Source organism: Babylonia areolata, chromosome 20, assembly GCF_041734735.1.
Source record: "Babylonia areolata isolate BAREFJ2019XMU chromosome 20, ASM4173473v1, whole genome shotgun sequence".
NCBI lineage: Eukaryota > Metazoa > Mollusca > Gastropoda > Neogastropoda > Buccinidae > Babylonia > Babylonia areolata.
Genome location: NC_134895.1, coordinates 33,142,375 through 33,161,365, shown reverse-complemented (window position 1 = coordinate 33,161,365; position 18,991 = coordinate 33,142,375).

The window sequence follows — 18,991 nt, the reverse complement described above, 5'->3', positions numbered from 1 at the left end:
TCGAGGTTAAGGATGTGTGCGCTGCTGTGTGTGTGTGTGATTTTGTAAGTTCATGTGTGTGATTCTATTTACCCGTTTCCGCAAAGCGCCTTCAGCCTTATTTAGAGAATAGACACGTGATAAATTAACCTCCTTCTTCTTCTCATTATCACCATCATACTATTACCACTACGACTACTACTTATCATTATTATTATTATTATCATCATCGTCATGATTATTACTTTTGTTGTTGTTTTGTTAATAAGAACAACACCAACACGGGCAGACCAGAGGAAACATCTCTCTCTCTCTCTCTCTCTCTCTCTCTCTCTCTCTTATATTGAAGTTAAAATCTGAAGAAATATTACATCTAAAGTTTTTTATCGTCACGATTTACGATGCTAAAACATACTTTAACAGTTGTATACAATTATTCGATGTACCGATGCATGTGAAAATACAATATTTCGTTCGTGTGAGAACAGACACTCAGTTCTTCTTTTCTTCTTTTTGTGTTGATTAGTGATTTTCAAAAAAGGCACTTTCCTCCGATTTTCCTCACTCCGCAAAGGTGTGAATGGAAACACGACTTCGACTGAGGAATGTTCAAAAGGACGGAAGGAGAGGACTGGGTCCCGCCTTCCTATTCCGAGCCAAACACACAGTGGCTATGAACTTCCAGCCCCGATGGGACCCTTTCAACCACATAACTTACTGCACAGATTGCAGCAGTTTCCTTTGGCTGTTCTCGTCCAAAAGACGAATGGAATGGTGGAGGAGTCTTCGGAAATTCATGAATCACTTATCTGGATTTCTGCCTTCTTAAATGTATGCTTCGATCACTAAATCACCACCGTTCTTTTTCTTGGGGCGGGGGGAGGGAGATGTGTGTGTGTGTGTGTGGGGGGGGGGGGGGGGGGGGGGGAGCGGCGGCTAGAACCTTCCTAGTCAAGAGTTTCGGCGGAGACCTGTAACTTAGTTCTCTCAAAGTTCCAGGAAGAGGGATCCTTGAGGTTGAACCTGTGCGGGTAACTGTGTGAGCCGCTGTAAAGAACGTGGGTGGAAGACATCCAACGACGTCCTGCGCCAGATGACGAGTTGACCATGACTATCCGGGGGGGTCACACGCTGTACGTGCATTTGTTCTGTTCATCGTGGAAGTGGGCTTTCGATCACGAGAAGGTTGGTTAATCGTTAAGACGTTTTCGTATCTGCCAGTAAAGTGTCCGTGAGGGTCTGAGTTCGATTCCCGCCCTGGCCCTTTTCTCCCAAGTCTGACTGGAAAATCAAACTGGGCGTCTAGTCATTCAGATCAGACGATAAATCGAGGTCCCTCGTGTGCAGCACGCACTTGGCGCACTGAAAAAGAGCCCATGGCAACATGAACAAAGGCGTTGTCCTCTGTCAAAATTGTGTAGGTAAACAGGTAAACAAATGCAACGCAGCGACGCCTCCGTGAGAACCTGAAACTGAAACCGAAGCCTTCGGTCGCGGGCGCTCCATCGCTTGCTTGTATTGGTTTCAGCGATACGAGGTCGTCATTCTTACTGTAGAAGTCGTCGTCATCGTCGCCATTGAGGACAGCGAAATGGAATAAGGAGGCAGAGGATAAAGAGAAGGAGGGTAGGAGCAGGGGTAGGGGAAGTAGAAGGAGATGAAAGCGAGAGAGATTGGGAACAAAAAACGGAGATGAGTATGCAGGAGAAGGCATAGGAGAAGGAAAGGACAGTGGGAGAGATAGGGAATATGGAGAGGAACGAGGGGAGAGTCAAAAGCTGCTGCTGATAAGAGAGTGAGGAAAGCGTATCCCCTTGAGGTCGATGGTCAGAACGTGGTGGTGGTGGTGGTGGTGGTAGTGGTGGTGGTGTTGGAGGGGGAGGAGGCAGTACCGAATCCATCTTCCTTCACCCTCGATCAATGTTTATCTCCTGGCCAAGTTACATGGCGCTCTGCTGAAGGACAAACATTGGACTGCACTCCAGAACTTTCCTCCCTCCATCTGTCCTGACCTTCCCGTTCGCTGTGATCTGTCCTCAAGCCTCTCCTTGGCTGTCTGTAGGTTCAGGGTGGGTTTTTTTTCTGGACAAACTGATGTCACCCGCGGGCCTTGAAGCACACAACCAACGTCTTCTGCGTAGAGTGAACAAGCACAGGACATAAGGAGAACATCTTTTTTTAAACCAAAAAAACAAACACAAAAGTTAGGAAAATTATCTGTGTGTGTGTCGGTGTGTGCATCTGTGAGTGAGTGAGTGCGAACTCGTGCTCGCCGTGGTGCAATGTCGCTGTCTTTCTTCAATGTTGAGAGTTTTCAGTTTCAGTTTCAAGGAGGTGTCAGAGCGTGTAGACAGATCCATATATGCTGCACCATGTCTGCTGGAAAAAAAACAACAACAACGACAACACATGCTTGACTTTTTGCATTATCTAACGCACTGATCAGGCTTTGAGGGCAGTTCTACAGTCAATGGTTTATAAAATGCCCCTATCATTTTTTATGAAAGATAACAAACACACAAATTCAATGTTTTTTTTTTTTTAATATTCAGAGCCACTGCTCAGGTTGATTTCTTTGGAACTGTCCATTCTGTTTTTCCCGATCATGGCTTTGCATCTTGTGCAAATTCAATGAAGATGCAATACAAATATGGCGAGTCGTACAAATTTCCAGAGGCATGCAATCTAATAGCGAAATATCATTTCTTTTCACAATATCGTATTCAACGAAATATGTCAGAAGCAATGTAAAAATGATGCAGATCTTATTAACCTATTCAAATGATAGCGTCACCATTTCTTTTAAAAATTGATATGGATACACTGATAGAGAGTAAATATCCGGGTAAAATAAACAAATAAAATGTTCTATATATTTCTTTAAATTTTATATGCAGGCCCTTTCCTTGCTATTCCATACCACTAAACACGAACGCGTGAATTCATTCATCGGACAAAGCATATCAGAGAGATTGATAGAGTATCGATCGAATCTGATTTCCCTGGACAGCATTTTTCAGACTTTGGTGGATTGAATCTTTCGCTTCACTGATGTTCAGCATAGAGACGAGAGGCTGACAGACACAAAATGATCGACACACCGACAAATATGTCTTCTTCTTTTTTTCTATCCACGTCATTTCCTGGAACTAATAGACCAAAGAGTTGTTTTTTCCCCCCACGAATTACGTCGATCAGTCAAGCATAAACGGCCATTCACGTCAACGAAAATCGACAGTGTTTGCAACTTTCCATCGCGAAATATGATGGATGTCATTTGTTTTTGTTATCATACTTTATATCCTCTAAAGGTACTACTAACGGTCTTTCCAACAATGTAAAAGACTGGAGTGGTGGCCAAGTGGTAATGCAGCCAACTAGGATGCGAGCGTCCACGGGTTTGAAATTTTTTGTTTTACACTTCCCTCCACTAAATTTTGAGTGGTGGTCCTGATGCCAGTTGTTTTTTTCCAGATGACACGACAAACCGAAGTCATGTGTGCGTCCTGCACGTTAAAAACAAAACACTGCAACAAAGGAGTTGTCCATGAGAAACGTATGCAGTAGAACCACTTCGATAGTAAAAAAACCAAAATTAATACACTTGGAGACTGAAAAAAAAAGGTGGCGCTGCAATGTGGCGACGCCATCTCTTCGGCGGAGATCAACCAGAATATCACAGAGAATTCTGTAGTGACAGAAAAACGTAATTCAACACAATAAAACGGCTCTGACATCATGTATTCAGTGATTGTGCTGCTGCAGTCCCTTGAAGACTGCACCCATTTTAATTTTACAAACTCTTTTTCAGAAGTCTTGGTGCGAAGATTCCTAAACGTTCTCGCTGAAAGCTTGAACTGGGAGCTCACATTCAAAGGCACAGTAAATTGATGTCTTTAGAGTCTATATCCCCATAGTGATGATGTGAAGAAAAACAAGACACATAAAAACAACTGTTACATAATATCAGGGTCAATTAAATCACCGGTTTCGATCATGTACAACTCCCCTCACCCCACCAGCACCCTAACCCCCAACTGAGCTCATTTCTGGAGCAAATTTTGCGCAACGATTCAGAAAATCGACATTAAGTGCGAACCCTCTCAGTTGCTAGAATCTGTCCATCAAAGGTCTTTCGATCAGGCAGAGATAAGAGCAAACATCTAAAACAAACAAACAAAAAAACAACAACAACAAACGGAGGAAGAGTGGTTGGCAATCAACAGAGTCGGTATGACAACTCCAATGATTCAGCTGGTCGATTTTTGTTGGGAAATCGTTTTGTCATGTCGCGTGTCTGTTTTGGTTTCTAAAATATGCTCTCTCTCTCTCTCTCTCTCTCTCTCTCTCTGTGTGTGTGTGTGTGTGTGAGTGCTTCAAATAAACACATATCGCCCCCGAGGGATGATCGCTGCTTGGCTGGCGGTCCGAAATCGAAATAAATTGTCAGCGAGTAGAGATTTCAGAGCGTAAATTTGACACTTCATGTCGAACAAATCTCTCCGTGAAATGAATGAGAATAGGTCGCAAATCACGAAGCAAAAGCTCTGAATATTTGCGAAAGGGAAGCATGAATGGGACGCTATACAGCTCTCATTTGATTCTGAAACGAGGCAGTAATTTTACAGGTGCTTGGCAAATATCGACCTGCTTTTGCTAGAGTTACAAATCACAAATTTCGCTTTTTTTACCTCTTCGCTTCTAGAATGTTAAGTTCTATGTGTACTACTTTCTACAAGCAGATTTTTATATGCAAAACCTATTTAACCCACAATGTCGGCAGCTGGGTAGCCACAGTCCGCTTTCGGGAACAATGCACATTGGGTATGTTTGTGTTTCCAATACACACCATGTAAAAAAACAAACAAACTGGGTTTCAGAGTCTGAAACGTGAAGACTTTGATCTCCTAATAGCACACGTACATGAAGGAAGTTAAACAAAGGACAAAACGTGAAACAAAGCCCCGTAACGTTGTGGAAAATACCCATCCCTAACCCCCTAAACACTGGCGGTATTCAAACTGCAGACTACCAGACCTTCAGAATGGAAAATCCAGCAAATAACTCTTTGGCTGTCTTGTTCATTAGCATCAACTGTTTTTCATGACGAAAACATACGTAGCGTCATATGGCTGATGATAGGAATGGAGAGAGTGCCTGGGCCAAATATGTTCGCAATAAAAATGAAAATACCTAAACTCTGCTAAGCTCTATTCACATAACTGGCGAGGTTTACTACATAAATCACACGGGCAAAAATTCATATTCATTCTGCATTATATTCAAAAGCATTGTGGTTGGTAGGGTTGTCCTATATGGATTACGCTTAAAGACAACAAGACACTATTTACATCGACTGTTTTGTTCTGAATCTGCGAAGATGCAAACCCTTCATCCTTTGTTTAAATGCCGAGATTCTTCTGTCCGTCTGAAATACATTTGAAATTGTGCGTAACAACATTATTCGGGCAAATCTCGTCTGCAAGACTGGTAGCAATGTCGATTATCCTGAAAGTTGCTGCACAATAATGCCCCTGTGTTTTGGATAATAGCATTCTTTGCTTTTAGTTTTCTTCGGGGCTGACCGAGATTCACGAACAAAATAAATAGCCCTAGATCCTGCTCAGTACCCCATTTAGCTAATGGGGATTTGGGGATTATGTTATTTGGAACAGCGTGTTGTTTGTTTGATCCTGGATTCATTTGTTTCTCTCAGAATGTACACCTGAAGCATGAACATAAACGAGAAAGAAACACACGAGGAAAAAAAGGGGGACTTGGGGGGAGGGGGTGGGGGGGGGGGGGGCATTGGGGGGACACGGATGGAAGACAGGCACACAGACGAACATAAAATGGACAGAAAGTCAGAACACCAATAGAGATCGACCGGATAGAAGCAGACAATAAGACAAGTGGGGTTGGCAGCTTCACTCGTATTTGATGACCCCCTCATCCCCCCCCCCTCACCCTGTCCTCCCACATATCTCATCTCCTTCAGGAGGAAGGTGGCAGAATACGCAAAGGTATGGGTTCGGATCTCGGTATCACAATTTCTCCCATGTTTGACTGGAAAATCAAACTGAACGTCTCGTCATTTGGATGAGACGATAAACGAGATCCTGTGTGCCTGCAGCACGCCCCTGGTGCACTGAAAAAAGAACCCATGACAACTTCTGTAGAAGAAGTCCACTCAGAGAAGTACACAAATATGTTTTCTTGCGCTCAAGGCCTGATTCAGCACACTGGGTTATGGCTTCTGATCAGACATCTGCCCAGCAGATGTGGTGTAACGTATATGAATTTGTTCGAACGCAGAGACACCTCCTTCAGAAACATCTTCATCCCCCAGGATAATCTCATTCTCGATGTATGAGATGCTGATACTTCAGTTGCTTTCGTCGATTTTTCTCAAAACTGTTTCATTCTTTTTGTTTTTACCCAAGTGAGAGTTTCTGGCATCCATTTGGGGAAGGATGTGGAACGAGCAAGAGGCGTCTTTTGACTCGCGTGGTCGTCTGGGGGTGCTGGTCGGGGAAAAAAGGCATTGGGAGAACGCAGCTAACGTTTGAAAAGATAGTCACGACTCATTAGCTGCCCTGTCGTTGAGGCATTGGAAGCAGTGAGGTGGAACACCGTAAAAGGAAACCCGTACATAGGTGCCAACACATACAGGGGCATGAAAGGCCAGTCGTTAGGATGCAGTCAGGCAAAGGGTATCAAGGAGGATATCAAGCAGAATATAGAACACCGTCAGAGGAAACCCCCGTGCATAGGTGCCAACACACACAGGGCACTAAAGGCCAGTCGTTAAGATGCAGTCAAGCAAAGGATATCAAGCAGAATATAGATGTGCTCCCGAGGACTCTTCAGATTGTGGCTGACCGACATCATCATCCAGGCTCCCTGTTGGGAGGGAGCCCGGAAGAGCGCGATCTGGGAAATCTTGGCAAATGGTATGGGGCCGGGGGAGTGGGGGGGAGGGTGGTGGTGGCACTGACTTATAAATCAGCCAGCCAGCCGTCTGAGTCAGCCATGCCTGTCCAAGATATAAGATAGATAAACACCTCCCATAAGACAGATAGCTAAACTGGTGGAGAAACAAACTGATGCTAACGGGCGGGCAGACGGACAGACAGGCACGCGCGCACGCACGCGCTCACAAACACACGCACACACAAACACACACACACATATATATATATATATACCCCACCCCCACCCGCACACCTAACATCCTCTTTTCCACAAGAAATCAGCACTGATGCCTGATATGTTGATGTTGATAAAGATCGATTTTTCTCAAAACCATCTCTTCCCTGTTTTCACTCAAGCATGAGCATGTGGCATAACTTTCTTTCGCATGTCATGTGAACACGAGGCGTCTTATGATTGGCTATGGACGTGCACGGGCCAGACCGGAAATGATATTGAGCAGACGCAGAGACCGCAGGGGGGAAAAATCATGTCTCATTACTTCCTTACGTATTCTGGCGTTAAGCGCAATGAAGCAGAATATGGCATTCCTCCTGGCATCAGCGGCCAAACGATTTTAGACCTAAGTATTGCATAAGCGCTGACACACACAGCTGCATGGTGATTTGCACCCCTCGTCTGCAAATCACTTTTTTTTTTCTCCATCATTCCAGATTGCCTTCATCGTCAAACAGTTCTACAGGAAAGCTGGAGCGTCGTATTCAAGCAGGCAACATCTGTCAAAACTGTGTATCTAGCACGGATTTGTCCAAGAAGCCATCTCCGACAATCATCACCAATGAATATCAATCATCATCGACACAGAGAATCCCTCAGCAAGCGATAAAACGGTAAATTTGGACGTCATTGGGAACCACTGGCGTGTTGTTGTTGACCCATGAAGAAATTGCCTGAGATTTTTGTGAAAGGTGGATAAAAAAAAAAAAAGCAGCAGCTATATTGATAACAAACAGACTTGTGCTTAGAGAACAGAATGAGTGTTCTGCAACAAACTAAACCTCCTAAAGCAAAAGAGAATGAGCCATTCTATATGCATTTTGTCAAAGTAGTCGTATTTCAACAGACCAAACGTAATAAAGCCAAAAAAAGAAAGAAAGAAAGAAAAGGAATGAACCATATGAGATGCTTTTAGTCAACATGTTTCTGTTTCAGAAAATGAGCCATTATATATGCCTTTTGTCAACGTAGTCGTATTTCAACAGACCAAACGTAACAAAGCCGAAAAAGAAAGAAATAAAGGAATGAACCATATGAGATGCTTTTAGTCAACATGTTTCTGTTTCAATTTCAATGAGGTGTCAAAGCAAGCAGACTGATCATTGTTCGCTACACCACATCAAAGCAGCAGTAGATAACTGACCTAAACATAACCAAATGTGTTAGTCAGGCCTGGAGAGTCTACCACAGAATATAGCAAAATATAAAAAAATACGTAAATACATTAAAATGTTATATAGTCAATGCGTTGCGTTGTATGTAAGCCCATCGCGTCGCAAAATGGTGGACATATTCCATATGTGTTGACAAAGGAAATGATTGTGAATTGCATATTTAGAATGATTGTAGATAACAAACTGATTTTTAATGCAAACATGGACTTCTGCTCTAAAACAGCTGAGAAAACGGCACCCTCAGAAACCTTGTTTTCATGATCTAAGAAGTACATTTAAAATCGTTATTTTTTAAGAATATCTTATCACATCTTCCATGTGTGTGTGTGTGTGTGTGTGTGTGTGTGTGTGTGTGCGTGCGTGCGCGTGTGTGTGTGTGTGTGTGTGTGCGTGTGTGTGCGTGTGTGTTAGCAAGTTCGGATTACCTTTCCACTCCATTCCATTATTCCATCCGCCTGATCATTCTTCTTTTTCGTTCGTGGGCTGTAACTCCCGTTCACTCGAATGTACGCGAGTGGGCCTTTACATGTATGACCGTTTTTACCCTGCCATGAAGGCAGCCATACTCTGTTTGCGGGGGTGCACGCTGGATATGTTCTTGTTTCCATAACACAACGAACGTTGACATGGATTACAGGATAAAAACGCACGCATTTGATCTTCTGCTTGTGTATACACACGAGAAGGGGTCAGGTACAAGCAGTCTGCATACATGTTGACCTGGAAGATCGGAAAAATCCACTAGGCGCCGTTACCGAGATTCGAATCCGTGACCCTCAGATTGAAAGTCACACTGAGATGTTGTCCAGCAAATACAAGTCAAGGAAACAGCAAACGTTGAGGACACACACACACACACACACACACACACACACACACACACACACACACAGGGACAAACAGACACACACAGACACACACACACAATAAGCGTCCCTTTCCTGGACAACGGTGAGTGTCGATGATGCAAGAGACGCCGATGTTTTCCTCATCTAACACTCCACTGTTGACCGCCGTTCTTTCTCTGTCTCTGGACCTTGCAATTGGAATGCACTTCCTCTTTCGCTTCGTCATGTCTCCGCACTCAGCTCTTTCAAGTCTGGTCTTAAAACTCACCTCTTCCCAAGATAGTCATGCATGCGTGTGAATGACTGGTGTGAAAGCGCTTTGATTTGACTCTGCACAAGATCCAGCGCTATACAGATATTATTTATTCATCAATATTTTCCTTATCGATTTTTATCAATGTTTTCCTCATTGATTTTTGTCAATATTTTTCTCGTCGATCCTTATCTATGTTTCCTCATCGATCTTTATCGATGCTTTTTCTCACTGATTCTTATCAGAACGGTGGCCTCCAGTCTTAGCCGTGCACTTCTGTTGTATATACTGTACACTCTTTTCCAGCCATCCACCGTGCTTGCACTGGAAAAGGACTGAATCGATAGACATTCACATATATATATATATACCTTCCATCTCGAAGTCATCGCCAGCAACAACACTGGGAGGAAGTCGAGCAAACCACGAGGCGTTTTCTTTAGCTTTTTTGTTTCTTCTTTTCTATGTCATCATCTGCTTATACATCGGAAATGGCGTTGGTAATGTTGCACAGCCTGTGGCAAAGTATTGGGAACAAGAAAGCAAAACAGGGAGCTCTCACTGTCTGTCTGTCTGTCTCTATTTCTCTCTCTCTCCTATACATATATTTTTTCTTTCAATTATTTTGTATTTTGCTTGTATTTCTTTTTATCACAACAGATTTCTCTGTGTGAAATTCGGCTGCTCTCCCCAGGGAGAGGGCGTCGCTGAACTACAGCGCCACCCATTTATTTATTTATATTTTTCCTGCGTGCAGTTTTTTTATTTGTTTTTCCTATCGAAGTGGATTTTTCTACAGAATTTTGCCAGGAGCAACCCTTTTGTTGCCGTGGGTTCTTTTACGTGCGCTAAGTGCATGCTTCACACGGAACCTCGGTTTATCGTCTCATCCGAATGACTAGCGTCCAGGCCACCACTCAAGGTCAAGTGGAGTGGGAGAAAATATCGGCGGCTGAGCCGTGATTCAAACCAGTGCGCTCAGATTCTCTCGCTTCCTAAGCGGACGCGTTACCTCTAGGCCAACATTTCACCATCATTTAATGTAATTTTTTTTTCAGTGCTATTGTACTTTTCTTTTTGCCCCATGGCCGGGTGGTAAAAAAAAACATGTAAAACTGCATATCTCGTTTGTTTCCTATATCGGACAAAGTAATTTCTTGGAAGAAAGGTTGGAGGAGACTCATTTCTTGTGGTGAATTTGTACAGCAAGGTGATCGCTATTCACATGCAGTCGAATGAAAATTACTATTTATTACGACTATGACGACGACGATGATGATGATAATGCTGTTGATGATGGTAATTATTTTCTATCAAATATTTCACATCGCATAACTACAGAGCATTATGCGCTCTACACTGACAAAAACTTTAAAAGATGCTTGTGAATATATACTTGACACTGACTTAAGAATAAACAATTGCTCAGCGTATCTAAAACTAAAAGGGAACACATAATCCCACACCCCTAATTTTTACAACTATTTCGCATCCTTCATCTTCATTACCCCCATCCTCCCTTTCCTCCCTCCTCTTCCGTAATGCATCTGATGTTTCAGTTTCTGAAGGAGGCGACAATGCGTTCGGAAAAATCCATATATGCTACACCACATCTGCTGGGCAGATGCCTGACCAGCAGCATAACGCAACGCGCCTAGTCTTGCCTTGAGTGCGTATTATATTATATATATTATTATATTTCATTATTATATCCATGTACCTATCAGAGTGGATTTTTTCTACATAAGTGGATGAACATACTTGAAGAACGTGAAGAATAAGAACATATTGAGTAAAACTGTAAATGTGTCTAGCAAAATAGTTGGTGACAAACAAGAATCTATGAATGATTTGTACAAACGACGGATGAAACAGAAATCAACACAGATCATAAGCGATGACAGCCACATACTATCAAAATACTATGAACTTTTACCGTCAGGGAAACGCTACTGATTTCCCAGACAGAAAACTCTTAGAACCCGCAACAGTTTTATACCCCAGTCAATTCAGTTCTTATTTAATTGATCAATCTGAATGCACATCTATTGTTATAATAGGTATGCGCATGCGTGCGTGCGTGCGTGTGTGTGTGTGTGTGTGTGTGTGTGTGTGTGTGTGTGTGTATGTGTACACATATGTACATATGTGTGTACTTTATATTTTGTATTAGATTTTAAATACTGCTAAATAACTTGGTTTTAACCGTGTGTACATGTCTATGTTTTAGTTTTGTATGATATTTATCTATGCAAGTGTGTGACTGTGATTATTTTATGTGACTCTTATATTAACTTATCAGTTAAGCATATTTTCTTTTATACATGTATGCATTTACGCTGATGTTGAATGACTGTGATCAGTGGGTGTTTATGATTGTGAGGCCCCACGTTAACTTGGCATCTGAGCATTCTGTTCCCTTTGTGTGTTCATACCGTGCATTGTGAAGCGTACACCACGCGTGAACTTCTCTTCTTGAGATGATAAAGTATTCTGTATCTGTATCTGTATGGCCACACACTCTATCACCGGGATGTGCAGGCTACGTATGATCATATTCCTATTTCCCACCGGACACTGACATGGAGCATGGGACCTTGAACGTGCGCGTTTGACAATGGAAGGTCTGCAAATACTGTGCTGACCTGGATTTGGTCTGAAAAACGCATCTCCACTCTTCACCCACCAGGCACCGAAACCAGAATCGATCGCAGGATCCTCGGATCCTGCCCCCAGCCACCAGTCAGACGCGCTCGCACAAATTTGCATTACACACGGGAGAGAGAGAGAGAGAGACAGAGACAGAGAGAGGCAGAGAGAGAGACAGACAGACAGACAGAGAGAGAGAGAACGAGAACAAAAACTTTAATCTCCAGGCCTCCGGCCCAAAGAAAGAGGTCAAAAGTACACAATATGATGATCACGCAGGGACAACAAGATGTAAAATACATACTAACTTAAACCTGTAGAACAAAAGTGCTTCTTGTGCATATCAAATTATATCTGAATTTCTTCATTGTTGTCAAAGAATTCCTGTCGTATCTTCAGGGCATTAAACATATAAACGCAGAGTTTACCAATACTGTAAGAGAGAGAGAGAGACAGACAGAGAGACAGACAGACAGACAGAGACAGAGACACAGAGAGATAGTTACACACACACACACACACACACACACACACATACATATGTATATATATATATATATATACACATACTATATATATATACACATACATTTCCACGTCCAGTAAAGACAAATCATCATCACTATACGTTTTGTCCGACGTTTCCACGTCCAGTAAAGACAAATCATCACCCTACGTTTTGTCCAACATTTCCACGTCCAGTAAAGACAAATCATCACCATACGTTTTGTCCAACATTTCCACGTCCAGTAAAGACAAATCATCACAGTAAAGACAAATCATCACCATACGTTTTGTCCAACATTTCCACGTCCAGTAAAGACAAATCATCACCATGCGTTTTGTCCAACATTTCTACGTCCAGTAAAGACAAATCATCACCATACGTTTTGTCCAACATTTCCACGTCCAGAAAAGACATACACACGGACCAACACACGATTCAATGTTCGTGGATGTGGACAAGGTTTACTATCAAGCAGGCCCAAAAGGCCAACGTGAAAAATGCCTAATTTCCATCTGAACATAACTTTTTCAGCTCCTGCCCATTCCAGCATGCAATGTTATCACTGTACACAAGCGTCTTTTGATTGGCTGTTGACGCGCGAGGTGCTGATCACAAAGTTGCGACACGCTTCGCGGCGAGGATGGAAAAGACAAACGTCGGCTCAACAAATTATTTTCTATCGTGGTGTGGGCTTTCTATTATGACACGCCGAATGAAATAGGATCATGAATCAATTTCGTTGTTAATATTCTCTCGTTCATAGAAATCCTTGAGCGAGCGGACACCACCAACACTGAGGCTATGTTAACTCACCAGACAACTTCGATGATCGGGACATCGATCACACACACTGAGGACACACGAATGCCCAAAGACGTTTTGAACGGTGAGCTTTGCCAAGGCAAACGTGACAGATGAGCTACACGAAAGCGCAACAAAGGACCAGCTGAAGTGTCAACTCAATGCAGCCGGCATCCCAGAAAAGGGCTGGGAAAACACCGCCAGAGACAGAGACCACTGGAGATCAATTACCAAAGGAGACGCTGGGAACTTTGAAGCTGCAAGAAGGCTAGCCACGGTGGAAACGCGCAGAGAGAGGAAAGCATCGAGTATCCAGAGCCCTTCTACTCCCACGCATTTTCATGCTCTCTGTGTACCCGGGTGTGTCGCTCAAGAATCGGCCTGCACAGCCACCAGAAGGCTTGTGGCCAAGGTCCTTCTTCTCAGTGATCCTCAGATCTGAAGAACCTGCCACATCTCTCCATTTTCTCCATTCCCCATCCTCAATCCATAATTCATTCCCCAACATTTTCGTCTCGGTCTCGATCCGCTGGCAATGGTGGGTGTGCAGTTATTGTAGAAGGAGTCTGCAGTCGATATGAAGTGGTAAGAAGACGACTCCTTCAGACTACAAGTTGACTTTGGCTGTATTCCAGTGGACATCTCTGCCCTGGGGTATATAACACTCAATCAGTCACACCCACGGCGTTCCCCTACTTGGCAAATTTAGACAAGCCGTGTGGAATCCCAGCATGTGGTGCACCACTTGCAGAGGAGTGGACTGAACGAAATGTATGGGGAAAAAGTATCTCACTGACAGCTGATAGATCACCAGAGGAACATGGTCAGAAAATGTGAGCAAACACAGATTGAAGACAGATTCATCACACTATCAATACTACTCCATGAAAGTTATCTGAATGTTATTCTGACTGTTATCTCCAGACTGCTGAATAGGTCTGACCAACTGAGCTGTGACCATTTTGTTTTCCGATGGACTATTATCATCATCTGCAGTTGCGGTGTAGCGTATATAGGTTTGTCCGAACGCAGTGACGCCTCACTGAGAAACTGAAACTATCCAGCAACTTCACGCCAAAGTAAACACGCGAATCAAAACACGAGTTAGCGTTCTTGCTCCCGAACTAGGAATGGTCGCTGTCGATGTCCACAGACGCCGACACATGTCAAGCCAGACACACTGTTTCAGCTCCCGCTCATCTTGGCGTGCAGTGTAAACATGCAATGTTCTGACTGAACACAGGCGTCTTTTGATTGGCTATTGACAAACGGCGTGGCTGGTCCATAAATGGTGCGACAGAATGCGGCGGAGGTGGAAAAGAAAAACGTTGGTTGAGCAAATTCTGGTTTGTTTTCCTTTGGGGCGTTCTTCATGCTTCAAGCTCTTCATCAACATGCCCCCCTCCCCGTCCTCTTTTCTAGCTTCTCTGTCTTCATTTGTTAGCAATGGGGAGGGGGGTGGAGGGTCAGGGGGAAAGTTGGGGACAGAAGGGTTGGTAAAGTCAGTATTAGGTGTTCAGACAAACGACGCTTTCAGACTGTGTATTGGCTCTGGCTGTGTTCCAGACGACATATATGGTCTTGGGCATGCAATATCAATCAATCACATCTCTGGCGTTCCTCATTTTGGCAAATTTAGAATAGCTTGCTATAATGGTAACAGATGGTGTACGACTTAATCAAGTGTTTCCACTGAAATGTTTCCTCACCGACAAAATTGTCTGATCCACCAGAGAGAAACGGGCTGAGGAAATACAGACAGACAGACGTACAGAAGAAATCTTCATCTTACTATTTAAAAACTCTCTTTGAATGCGCTCTGAAAGCTGCTGTGTACGTTTAATAATCATCACTGGGCCAATCAGCTCATGCGTTTTGTTCAACTGCACGTCCAGTAAAGGCAAACATGTGAACCAACAAACAATTACCGTTGACGCCTGAAAGACCAATGTCGTATCCAGTTGATTTTCATCCAAACACTCACCCTCAGACACTGCTCATCCTTGTGTGTGCAGTGTGAATCATCAATGTTTTGACTGGGCACACAGCATTTCTCTGATTGGCTATTGACGTGCGGCGACGCTGGCCATAAATGGCGCAAGAGACAGACCATGATGAGGATGGAAAAGAAAAGTGTTGACGAAATAAATGTTTATCTGTTGTGGTTTGGTATTTCATGTGTGATGAAGAAAGAACCGTGCTTCGATGTCTACGTCTGTGTGTCCATCCTCATCGCCGCCCCCCTCCCTCTCCCCTACCCCATCCCCTCTCCCAAGTTCTCCAACTTCTCATTTTCTGTCTACAGCAAATGGGCCAGGGTCGGGGTGGAGGTAGGGGGAGGGGAAGGGAAGGAAAGGGAAACAGTCGTCAGTATGGGGTAGTCAAGCAAGCGACGCCTCCAGACTGCATAATGACTTTGGATTTCTTCCAGAGAACGTCTCTGTCCGCGGGTATATATATGATTAATGCCATCAATCACACCCCCGAGCGTTCCCGTGTATGGCAAATTTAGACAAGTTGGGGGGAAAGTCCCAGCAGATGGTGCACGGCTGATAAATGAATTGCCCCGGTCTGCAGTGCCCACGGAAAACCGACCTTTACCAAACGATCTCCAGATGAATAGGCTGAGAAAGAGGCAGGCAAATAGACGGGCACTAGAGGGGTATTCATCACACTGTTTCCTTAACAGGCTGTGTGGAGGGCAATGAAAAGTGTTACAGACACACAGAGAGAATGACGACGATAAATGGACAGAGGAACGACAGACAGACAGACGTAGATGGACGGAAAAATGGTTAAAGAGGCAGAAATAAAATCAGACGCGCGGATAGATAAACACTAAAATTATTTCCCCTGGACAGTTCTCACTGAGGATGCCTGAGATGCTGTTCCCGGCACTGATCGATGTTCCCCAGATCTTGTCTCTCCTGATTGAAATGTCGTTCACGCGTGTTGAGTGAACAAGTCAGCTGTTATCGTGCGGGGGACTGTCATTCTGCAGCCGGAAACATGTTGTGATTCCAGAAAACGGACAATGAATCAGGCAGTTGAAGAAGAACGACTGGTTTGGAAACCGTACGTCTGAGAGATAGTGTAAAAGAAAACTGTAGCTTGTTGACTCCTTTTCTTACGACGGGAAAGAACATGAAGTTCTGACATCATCATCAAAAAACAAAAATACACACACAAAAAAAAACAACAACAAAAAATACACCCGTTGAGATAACGTCATGAGAAATTATTTTCCTCATTGTTATTTCAGCGAGATGGTCTTTGCTGATACATAGCAAACTGATAATTCATGTTTTGGTAAAGAAAGAAAAAAGATCAAAACTATGTTGTAGTATCTATCTGAAGACCCCAGCTCAAGTGCATTAACCCCTTTACTACTGTACGCGGTGAAATGAGATGAGTATTGCAATTATAACCGCATTCCCCCACTTTTTTGTGTACATGTCAACGACAGGACTGATTTAGCCGAATAAAGGTAATGGATTAATCAAAGGAAGCAGTCATAATGAAGAATGTTGACTGACATCCGTACCTCAGTCTCAGTGAGCTGACAGTCCCTCACTGCAGCAGCAGCGAAGATGTTAATCTTCATTCCGTTTTCTTCGTTCATCAGTTTCGAACATGTTCACGATGGTGACGTTTCTTCGTCTCGCTCAGTGACAACTTCCGTGCTTCTCGTACTACTAACGCTCTGGTCACACACACACACACACAGAGCGCTACGTTACAGAAAAGTGAATTTTGTTCATCTCGCTCTGTGATAACTTTCACACATTTCGTGTTCCCAACGCTGCAGAAACACACACACACACACTCTCACACACAAAAACAGAGGACTTAGAAGAATCACACGAATCATTTTATCATTCGTCGAAAGGCGAGTCCTCGTGGGTTCATGTGTTGCTGATTGCAAAACTTTTTTCTCACATTCACAGACGCTGAAAAAACAACAACAAAAACAAACAAAAAACAACAACAAACTTGTCGCTGAGCAGCTGAAAAACTTTAACAAAGAAACCTTGCAATGGTGTACTGTAAAGTCCATTTGCGTTTAATTGTTTGCATGCAAAACATTTTGAAAGAAAATACCTTTTGCAACGAATAGCCTTTCAAGGAATAGCTGCCGTGTCAGCAATCTTTTGCACCTTTTACATTTACCTCGGCGTTTGGCCCATTTCTCATTCCTCCACACACCGCGTACGTTGAATCGCATGAAGTTTACGAGACGTCCAAGAAAAACGGCGTCTGACAGACTGCATTCTGAATGTAGATTTTGTTCTGAAAGACATCCCCTTTCTTGTACGATCAATGTCTTCAATCCCTCGCCCTGTCGATGTCCCCCTGCACAGGAAATTCAGACAAACAGGCAAGTCTTCGTCTTTTGGCCAGGACGTTTGGTAGAATGGTGTCCGCAGCACGTGTGTCTAGAGAGAAAACGATGTCCCGGGAAGGCACGTCCTGCAAGCCAGACAGACTGGTATATAAAGGTGTGCTGAAGTTGCGTTTGCAAATGGACTGAGAAGAAACATTTTCCTGTCATTTCCTCGAGGACACGTCATTGTGGGTTGGTGTATTGCTGACCCCATAAAACCGATCGGACTCTATGGTCTCCGCAGAAAATCCCAAACTTCATTTTCTGCTTCCAAAACAAAAAACCAGCATTTGTGTCGATGAACAGATGGATGGAAAAATCCATGTCCTGCGTGTACTCCTTTATAGCCTTTATCTTCCATTTTTCCTCCTTTGGCCCCTTTCTCACCCCTCCACACCTCGTGTACACTGAATCGCATCAGGTCCGCCAGACTGCACATTGAATCCGGATTTTGTTCTGGAAGACATCCCCTTTCTTGTACGATCAATGTCGTCAATCCCTCGCCCTGTCGATGTCCCTCTGTACAGGAAATTCAGACAAACAGGCAAGTCCTCGTCTTTTGGCCAGGACGTTTGGTAGAATGGTGTCCGCAGCACGTGTGTCTAGAGAGAAAACGATGTCCCGGGAAAAGACGTCCTGCAAGCCAGACAGATCGGTAAACAAACTGACGGAAACTGTGGATTGATCGAAGATCGAAGCAATCTTTTTTCTGGCCCTGATGGTCTGAAGCATCTTAGGGTTTCTGCTAAAAACGGTCAAGCACGTAAAACCTCATTCGTACATACGAGTGAACATGGGAGATGCATCTAAAGAACAACAACAACAACAACGTGGATCGAAAGAAGAAAAACAACAACAGAACAACAACATGGAAGAAGATCAACAACATCAGCAACAAAAGTTTCTGCAAACTGTGACAGACTGAGAGAGACACACAGAAAAGATAAAGATGTACAAGGTTTTCGGGTAGGCATGTCCACAGACCTACAGGCATGTGGAATGTGTTGACACATCAGTGGTACCTTTCCGCTTTCAGTCCTTGTGTAACTTGGGCAAGACATTCTCCACCACAATCAAATTCGGACACAACTGACTATGATACATCTTGGTTAGAATAGGATGAAGAGACACAGATGGGTTTGATGGTTGGTGAAAACATTTACTTTTCATGATGGAAAATCTCTA